At 35.6% G+C, this 10,035-nt stretch overlaps 1 pseudogene; it reads right to left on the bottom strand.

Annotated features, from left to right (window-relative positions):
• Positions 1-7,968: 7,968 nt before the first annotated feature.
• On the bottom strand, positions 7,969-8,140 carry LOC123238566 (annotated as a pseudogene).
• Between the last annotated feature and the right edge of the window lie 1,895 nt (positions 8,141-10,035).

Below are 10,035 nucleotides of genomic sequence, written 5' to 3'. Positions count from 1 at the left end.
GAATGGCTGAACAAACTGTGGTATATGCGGGTGATGGAATACTATTGTGCTAAAAGGAATAATAAACTGGAGAAGTTCCAGGCGAACTGGAGAGACCTCCGGGAACTGATGCAGAGCGAAAGGAGCAGAGCCAGAAGAACTCTATACACAGAGACTGATATACTGTGGTAAAATTGAATGTAATGGACCTCTGAACCAGCAGCAATGCAATGACCCAGGACAATTCTGAGGGATTTATGGTAAAGACGTTACCCACATTCAGAGGAAGGACTGCAGGAGAGGAAACATATAAGAAAAACAACTGCTTGAATGCATGGGTTGGGGTGGACATGATTGAGGGTATAGACTCGAAACTACCGCACCAATGCAACTACCAACAATTTGGAAATTGGTCTTGATCAAGGACACATGACAAAACTAGTGGAAATGCGCATCGGCCAAGGGTGGGGGGGGTGCGGGAGGGGTTGAAGGGGAAAGGTGGAGCATGAATCATGTACCCATGTTAAAAATGAATATTAATAAATGTTAAAAAAAATGAAAGTCCATGCAAACATATGGGCAGAGACAGTATGTTCACAAAGTTTGCAAAATAAATATAAAGTAATTTAAGGGAGAATAGTAACTAAGAAGATCATGAAAGGTTTACAGAGGACAGAAAAAATATATTATATTATAATTATATTTATATATTATATATATACATTATATATTTAAAATATATTATATATATTATATATATTATATATTATAAATTGTATTATAGGGGTGGATGAGGCCTTCTTTGACATATAGGTACAATATTATTTTGTTTTGCATAACTGTTGCAAGGGACAGTTCACTGAAGAGGAGGGAAAAGTAGAAATGGCAGTGATGTATATTTTTAAAAGAATGTTTACTATTTGGGGCTGTTATAGATGATTTGAAAAAGGGACCTGTTAAAGGGCTTTTTATATCAAACTATATAAAAGTCTTGAAAAGGTTTTGTTTCATCATTAAGAAATTAGGAATTGATTGAAGAAATGTTCAATTTAAGTCTGAAGGAAAACCATGATCTGAGTAAACAAAGGGAATGATTAGTGACTGAGGTATTAAATTGCACCTAGGAAATGGATTTCTCTACATATTGCTCTTGCTCTTTTTTTAAATAGTGTAGATTATTCTGTCTTATTATAATATACCCAACAAGTGACCATTTAACCCCTCCAATATTGAGGAAACCCACCACTTCTTTAGGCAGCTCATTCCACTTTTGAAGAAGCGTAATTATTAGGAAGTTTTTCCTAACAGCAATCTTAATGTTGCTTCTTTGCAACTCCTTCTTGTTGCTAATGACTGCTCTCTGGGGCCAAACAGAACCAATCCTATTCTTCTCCTTCATGTATACTTGAAGATGTTTATCATGTTCTCCCTTAGTCTTCTCTTTTCCAGGCTAAACACAGAACATTCCTTCAATTAATATTCATATGTAAAATGACATGGAGAACTTGTAGGGGGACTACTTTAGGGCATAGACGTTTGAAAATATGATTTGCATATCTTTTCCCAGATTTCATAAGTAAGGACAAATTCTGGGCATATTACTCTCCTTCCTATGTCATAGCTACTGCTCTCTATTATCTGTAGGCACAAGAACCCTGGCATTATCCTCTCTGATAAGCTCTGTTAGCAAGATACTCTAGATTGTCAAACACTGATATTGAAAAGCTTGTCCCAGTGCCAATGCCCAATGCCAAGCCTGGAGTCATGAAGATTCATCTATTGGATTTCCAATCTGTCCTGTTTACCTCAGTTCCTCGTCCGTAAAATGAGCTGGAGAAGGAAATGGCAAACTATTCTAATATCTCTGCCAAGAAAAACCCAAATGAGGTTACAAAGAGTCAAATATGACCAAAAAATGATGGGACAAATGGACCTAAGACAGAAGAAGTGGACTCTGTTAAAGTATCTTGGAGAGACTTGTGCACAAAATACAAAATAGGATGCTGGTTAATGTGAGCATAGGCCAATAAAGAATCTCATCTATCACACATAAAATCCAAAAAATATCTAGGAAGAGCCCCAGAAAAAATGGTGGTAAAGAAAAGGAAAAAAAAAACCTTTCTTCATTTAGTTCAGAATTGTAGGACCATTCTGCAAATTGGTCTGGAATTATACCCTCAAAAGTCACTAAACCACCACTACTAAGCTTATACTCCAAAGAAATCAAAGAAAGAGGGAGGGGAGAAACTTCATATACAAAAATATTGATATTAACACTATTTATTGTAGCAAAGAACTAGAAATAAAGTGGGTGCCCATCATCTGAATAATGGTTAAACAAATTATGGTATGAGAATTTAATGGAATTTATTGAGCTTTTAGAAATAATGAAAGAGGCAGCTAGATAGCTTGGTGGATAGAGAGCCAGGCCTAGAGATGGGAGGTATACTCAGTACTGATTCCAAGATAAGAGATAGGGGTTAAAAAATAAAAAAGAAAGAATGAGCCAGATTCAAAAGAACCTGAGAGGACTTGTATGAACTGATGCAAAGTAATGCAAGTAGAACCATTTTTAAAGTAATTACAATGTAAAGGAATATAACTATGAAAGACTTAAGAACAATGAATTTTGTAATCACATCCATGGAAGACTGATAATAAATTGTGCTTCCCAACTCTTAGAAAAGAGGTAATGAACTAGAGGGGCAGAATAAAAAATATATTTTGAGACAAAGCCAATGTATGGACTTGTTTGTATGATTATACTTGTTACTAAGTAATACTTTTATTAGGGAGAATTTAGAAGGGTAGCAAGGGTTAGTGAAAGGAAATTAAAGGAAGAAAAGATTAGTATTGAATAATTTTTTAAAAAGAGTAATGAAGAACAGAAAGAAATTCAAAAGGAGTCAAGAAGAGCAATTTTGGCACTAAGATGTCAAATTTGAAATATATATTTAAAAACAAACTATGTTATAAAGATATACAGCTTCACATGCAGTCTTATTTTTTCTACTCTCTTTTTTATATAGAGAAACATTTATGTTTATTGATGTTTTTCAGGGTCATAATAATAAAAAGAAAAAACTTAAAAATGAAGTGGAATGATAACATGAAAAACAGTAAACACTCCCATAAAAATGGCCTAATATTTTGTAGGTTATCCTTATTATGTTTGAGATCTACAATTGATTATTCACCAATTAGTCCCTGGTAACCATCTTTGAAACCCCTCTAATTTGTAAATATTTTCATATGGTTGTAAACTTACTACTTTCTTATTGACTTTCAATCAGTTATGTTCTTTATTTACTTTTAAGTGGTGACCCACATGAGAAACATTTGAAAACAGAGGAAGGACAAAGTAATTTTTAAAAGACAATAACATTTCCTGGGATTTCAGCTTCTCACTATAATAAATCAATTCATGTTTATACATATGGCAATTTTGTATACTATTAACAAAAATGAAATTTAAAAAATGCTATTAACTAACTATACCAGTGATGGGCAAACTATGGCCTGTGGACCAGATGTGGCCCCCTGAAATGTTCTATCCAGCTGTGTAGGCCATTATTCCTAATCTGATGAATACAATGCGTAGGATACAATACAATGAAACTTCAAAAGAATTGCCTTAGAAACAGACTGACAGATGAGCATTTCCTTTCCTTTGGCCCCCTCTTTAAAAAGTTTGCCCATCACTGAACTATATTATTAGTTTCCAAATATTGACAAATAAAATTATTTTGATTAAACTAACATTTATATGACACTTAAAGGTTTGACAAATGTTTTACTTGTGATCTCACTTGATAAAAGACTTCTCTTTAACAAAGAGTTAAAATAATAAATATAATTGATCAGTGTAAGCATATGTATACATATTTATAGCATCAACACCTTTGAAATGTGAAATTCTAAGATTTAATTATATAAGTTTAATTGCATCTTCTAAAAAGATAATGATCATTAAAAATTAAATAAAACCTTTTAAGAATCTGTGGAGGCTTTGCTAATTCGTTACGAACAAATCTTAATTTGTCAATACTCAGTCTTTTCCTAAGTTTCCTCCTTTTTCTTCTAGGAAAAACAATGAACTGTTTTTTCTTTTGAGATACATCTTTAGAGAGAGTTTTCCTTTGTCCATCTGGCTGAGTTTCTGTTTCTGGTAAATCAGTCATATCCAAATAGTCATACATATTGTCTTCATTTTCTTTAAGAGCCTTTAAAAAGTATTCTTGCTGATTCTCTAATTCATTCAGGTTACTTCGTATATCGTCAGGTACAATTGATGATATTGAATCATTTTGCATAGCAAAGTTAAATACAGATGCTGCTTTATTAATCATTTTCTAAAAAAAAATTTAAAAACCTGATTTAGTTATTCATATGCAATACAGGGAACTACAAGTTTTATTAGTTCTTTAAAATTCACTTAATTTAATTTTAAATATGCAAAGTTATATTATAAGCACATTATTCAAAAATGTTTAGTAATATTAGTTACCCAGCAATTACACTACTAAAATTAATTGGTTAAACAACATGTTTTAGGCAAGTGGGACCACTCTTTAAGGTACATTAGAGGGAATGGGAATATTGGATAAAAATGTGGAGTAGTCACCACCTCAAAAGTATAAAAATATCACCAAATGAAAACCTTTAAAAAAAACTTCAATTTCAAGAAAGACCTATCTGCTGCTATAGTTATAGAAATCTCAAGGTAGCTTAACTTAATTCCTATAACTGTACTTGGAACTGCTCTGGAAAATATGTGTTTTTCCAAGAATGAGAGCAGGATGAACAAAAAAAATTTCATGGCCAAGAGTGGTGATGGTGAACCTTTTAGAGATAGAGTGCCAGGCCCCAACCCTATCCCACCCCCTAGACCAAGTGCTATGCTGGCCCCCTTCCAGAGACTGAGTGCTGTGCCCAAGCCCTACTCCTTCCCCCAGACAGAGAAGGGAGGAAGTGCTCCCATTGGGCTGCTGGGCAGAGGGGAGGGTGATGTGAAAAAAATGCCATCAGGCATGGTGGAGAGGGGGAGGGGAACAGCTCTGCCCAAGTCCCTCTGCCTTTCTTGTAACGAACTCAGGTTCAGGGGAGTTAAGGGGAAATGTGTCCACTGACAATGCTCTGAGTGCCAGCTTTGGCACCCGTGCCATAGATTCACCATCACTGGCCTAGAGGAAGAATGAATAAATTAAAAGATAGCAATAGTAAGCCAAGAGCTTGTCAAGGATTGTGGTTTACAAGGCCAAAAGAATGAAGTTCTTCTATTTCTCCTAGGATGAAGGGCAAGGAAGAGGAAAGAGATATCAGAAGTCTGCTGTACCTCTCTCCTCTAGGACCAGTCGAGGTAGCTACATGGCAAGTGGCTAAAAGTACAATTCAGGAAGAACTAAGTTCAAAATCCCAACTCAGATATTAGCTATCCTGGACAAGTCACTTAAACTCTTCAGTCAGAATAGCACCTTTCTCACATGATTATTACAAGCAACAAATGAGATGATATATATTGAACTTAACCTTAAAATGCAATATTAATGTTATCTACTAGCCACGAATTGCAAAAGAACTACTATGGAGATAGCAGCCTAAGTGAGCTCTGCTTCCATCATGGCATGTGATTATTGCAGCAACATAATTCCCTTAGAACTAAAATTGGAGAGGAACACAGAAGAGACAATGGAATATTCTAGCTGCTATAGCCACCTAGTATTATCTGGAGAGCTGGACTGGAAAGAAAGGAATTGAGAAAGGGAACTTATTTTAATTTTTTAAAAAAAAACTGATATACTGGTACATTTTGTTTTCAGAGACTTTTTTTTACCAGTTCTACAATTACCTTTATTTTTTTCATTTTCATTTAAAAAGTATTTTTCCATGTTTACATATTTCATTTTCTTTTCCTTCCCTCTTCCCTTCCCCCTCCTGGATCCAATAAGTACTTCCACTTTATTATACAAATGTTATCACTTCCATATTATTCATTTTCACAGTAGATCAATCACAGATATTTTTGAACAAATACCAAAGCAAAATTTTTTAGCAACCACATTCCACAAGAAAATAGTTTGACTATAGATTGCTAGCAGAAAGAAGGGATATGTCCTTTGTGATAATATGGCACTAACATAAATTGTTTTGTTTGGTCAGTTTTATTACCTCTACATATTGGCTTCATTTACATTGTGATAGCTATTTGTGTTCTGGGCCTAGTATTGAATAAAAAGAGAAGAGTAGATAGATGGATTGCCTTTGGGAATACATACAATTTTCTTAAGGATTCCAAGATTTTTTCTGGAACAAAGGCCTATTTTTTAAACTGGAATTCTTCCCATCAGTGCACTGTGGGAAGATGGAGGAGTAGGGTATGAAACTTCCTTGCTATTCTAATACCTCTCACAAACAAACAAAAGTAACTTCACAGAATCAGTGCTAAAAGTGGAAAGAATAGGAGTCAAAAATAAAGTTGAACAGTCAGGGATAATTAGGGAGAAAGGTTTCTGACTTCCTAGGCCTCAGTTAAGGGCCCTGGGGGCAAGTACAGAGCAAACAAAGTGAACCAACAAGGTAGGCACTGGGGCCAGGATTAGCAACCTCATCTTATTTACTGAGTCCTCAGAGGATTCTTTAGAATTAGCAGATAGAAGGCCCTGAAAGTAGCTGTGTCTGCTGGTCTTGGCTCAGCAGACCCCTTGCTGACCCATTAGCTCTGGACTGAAGGAGTGGATACCATAGAACAGTGATGGTGAACCTTTTAGAGACCACATGCCATGTCTTGCCCTCCAGACTGCACACTGTGTCCTCCTCCCTCCCCCTACCTTACCCAGACAGGGGAGGGAGAAAAAGAGGGGAGTGGTCTGAGAGCTCTGCTCAGGGAAAGGAGTCAGTGCAGAGGGACGAGGAGGCACAGGTAAGGGAGCAACTCTATTGGAATCCTTCTGCCTTTCTAGTAGATAACTTTGCTGGGGATGGTGTGCATGCCCAACAGAGAGGTCTTTGCATGCCATCTTTGGAATGTGTGTCATAGGTTTGCCATCACAGTCATAGGTTGCCAGACCCTAAGAGAGTGATGACAAACCTTTTAGTGACTGAGTGCCCAAAGTGCAACCCTCACACGTGCTATAGGTTTGCCACCAAACCTCTCTGCTAATAAATGAGGGACTTTGGAGGCCTAAAAATTGTAGACTAGTCACCTGTTCTGCAATAGTAGGAGACAAAGAGTGAGGAAAGAGTGTGGCTGCTGAGAGATGGAGATCCAACAGCTGTAGTCACTCTCATGAGAGTGGAGACCCTGGATGCTGCCATAGGGGGAAGTAGACTGTCTGTTTGCAGATGCAGTGGCAGAACTGGCCAGGTCCGGGTTGGAATATCTCAAAAAAATATGAACCCTGGGAGTCTAGTAAAAAATCAATAATTATGTCTCTTGGTCTGGCTTCTAAAATAAATAAATAAAAATGAGCAAATAAAAGAGGAAGAACCCAATTATTGATAGCTATTATGGGAACAAAGGAGATCTTGGTTCAAATTCAGAGGACAGTGAGGTAAAAACACTTCAAAAGCATCAAAGAAATACAACAAATGGTCACAAGAGCTTTTTGTAAGAACTTTAAAAAGACATCAAAACCAAATGAGAGAGGTTAAGAAAAAATAAAAAAAAAATAAGAGCAATGCAAGAAAATCAGGAAGATTTTGAAAGATCCCCCAAATGAAAAAGATATCTAGAAACTCATGGAAGAAAATAATATATAGAGAAGTAGAATTAGACAAGGGAAAGCTAATGATTTCCTAAGACAAGAAATGATGATTTCAAAATCAAAAGATTGAAATAAATGAAGAAAACATGAAACATCTGTTTCCCAAGGAGATCAGGAAAAAGGAAAAGAACCTACATGTTCCATAATATTTATAGCAGATCTTTGTGGTAGCAGAGAACTAGAAATCAAAGAGATGACCATCAATTGGGGAATAGATAAACAAATTATGGCATTTGATTGATGGAATACTACTGCATTGTAAGAAATAATGAGCAGCCTAATTAAAAAAACATTTGGAAAAAACTACATGGGATAATGAATAATGTAATGAGTAGAACTAAGTGAACAGTATTGCAGTTATTTTACACTTGATCTTAGCCAAAAGGCCGAGAAGCGATTTTGCAGTTATTTTAAATGGAATTTCTCTTTCTAGCTCTTGCTGATGGACTTAGTTGATAATAGATAGAAATGTTGAGGATTTTTATGAGTTTATATTATATTCTGTAACTTGGCTGAACATATTTCAACGAGTTTTTAGTTTATTCTCTGTGTATATTATATAATCTGTAAAGATAAATTTATCTATTCTAATTTCTTCAATGTAAGAGGGAAAAATTTAGGTATTTATAGATATATATTAAATATGTGGCCGCCAGGAATCAACAATTTAGGTTGATTCCGTAATTAAATCAGACCCAAGTCAGCATCGAGTTGAAGAGTTTATTTACAGTCTGGTAGGCATAAAGTAGGAATAAAGAGAAAAAGAGAGAGGCTAGTCCAGGCCAAAGGCCTGGACGGAGAGAGAAGAAGGTTATAAAGCTTAATAATGAAGCTGTAAGCCACAAGGCCCAACAGCCAGATAGGCAGAGTTTAGAATTGACCCAGCTAGGCCAAGGAAGTCAGCCTAACTTACCCACGTGACAATATAGAGCATTTCTTGATTTTTTGTCCTTTTCAAGGAGGACCAATGACATCATAAAAGTAATGACTTGACTCTTGGGTGAGTTGGATTTAAGTGTGGCAGACTTGCACAAAATTATCAGCCTTATTTTCTCTTCCAGAACCAAGAAAGCCCAGTGGCAAGACAAAGGTAAGAATTGTAAGAATTAAAAATGATAGAGGCTTGTATAAATATATAAATTAGTATTTTAATTAAAGCCATGTTGATAGATAAAATCATTAGACCACGCGCTTGTAAGCATTCAAAACTGCCGCCACCTCCATTTTGTTTCCTGTTTCCTCGCCATCGCCTACTCGCCAAAGAGAGCGAGCGCACTCCCTCCTAACCCCGGAGATTTAAGCGCTCCCCTGCGTCAAGACGTCGGAAACGGAAACCAGTTGGACCATGTTGGATCACGGGAAATGTAGTTTTATACATTTCCCAAATCCACTTTTTACAGAATGATGGGCCGTTGCTTGGGAGGCAGTGATTTGGTATTAGTATCTTCAATATCTGGTCAAGCTCTAAGCACTCCAAAGAGCCAATTTTCATGGCCAATGGAACAAACTGTTCTCATCTGTCCATTTATTTATTTGGTGTTTTTCTTGCTTTCAGTTTTTATTAATCTATTCTTTGATTTTCAGGATTTCCAATTTGATGTTTAATTGGGGATTAAAAATTATTTTTTAGTTACATGAAAAATTCATTGATCTGTTCTTTATTTTGTTTTAAATGTTTAGAAATGCAAATTTTCCTGTAATACTTTTGCCGAAGCCCACAAATTTTGGCCTATTGTTTCATTGTTGTCATTCTCTTTAATAAAACTGAGAGTGTAAAGGATAATTTAATGAAGCAACTTCAGCTTATATTTATTGTTTAATATATTTTAATTTAATTAATTTAATATTGTTTAATAGCCCTATACCCTCTGCGTGTAATCCCATTAGACATTTAATATTATAATGATGAGTTGTAATTATAGTAAGGAATAATCCTAGTTAGTAGTTTTGTATAAGAATCAAATATTGATAGTTAATCACAGTGTGGATAAAAAGAATAGGGAAAATTCTCTACACTACTTTGCAAAGTAGCCTTGCCAAATGGAGTTTGTGTGTGCCTTTAGTTTTCTGGAATGTGTCTAGATGCTCTTGAGGCTTTGGGTTCATGATATCTCATTTGGCTTTAAAACTACAGAGTAACGAGGACCATCTCTATATGGCAAAACTGGTCTTATCTGCCCTATATAAAAGACAGGCTGATTTGCCTTCAAGATGCCCCACCAGGGGAAGATACAAAGGTTCTTGGCTGAACCTTTCTGGGCTGAATTTGTGTAATTTTTCTTTTTTGATAAAA

This window comes from Gracilinanus agilis, chromosome 2 (genome assembly GCF_016433145.1).
Source record: "Gracilinanus agilis isolate LMUSP501 chromosome 2, AgileGrace, whole genome shotgun sequence".
NCBI classification, from domain to species: domain Eukaryota; kingdom Metazoa; phylum Chordata; class Mammalia; order Didelphimorphia; family Didelphidae; genus Gracilinanus; species Gracilinanus agilis.
This window is presented reverse-complemented; position numbering and strand designations above follow the sequence as displayed.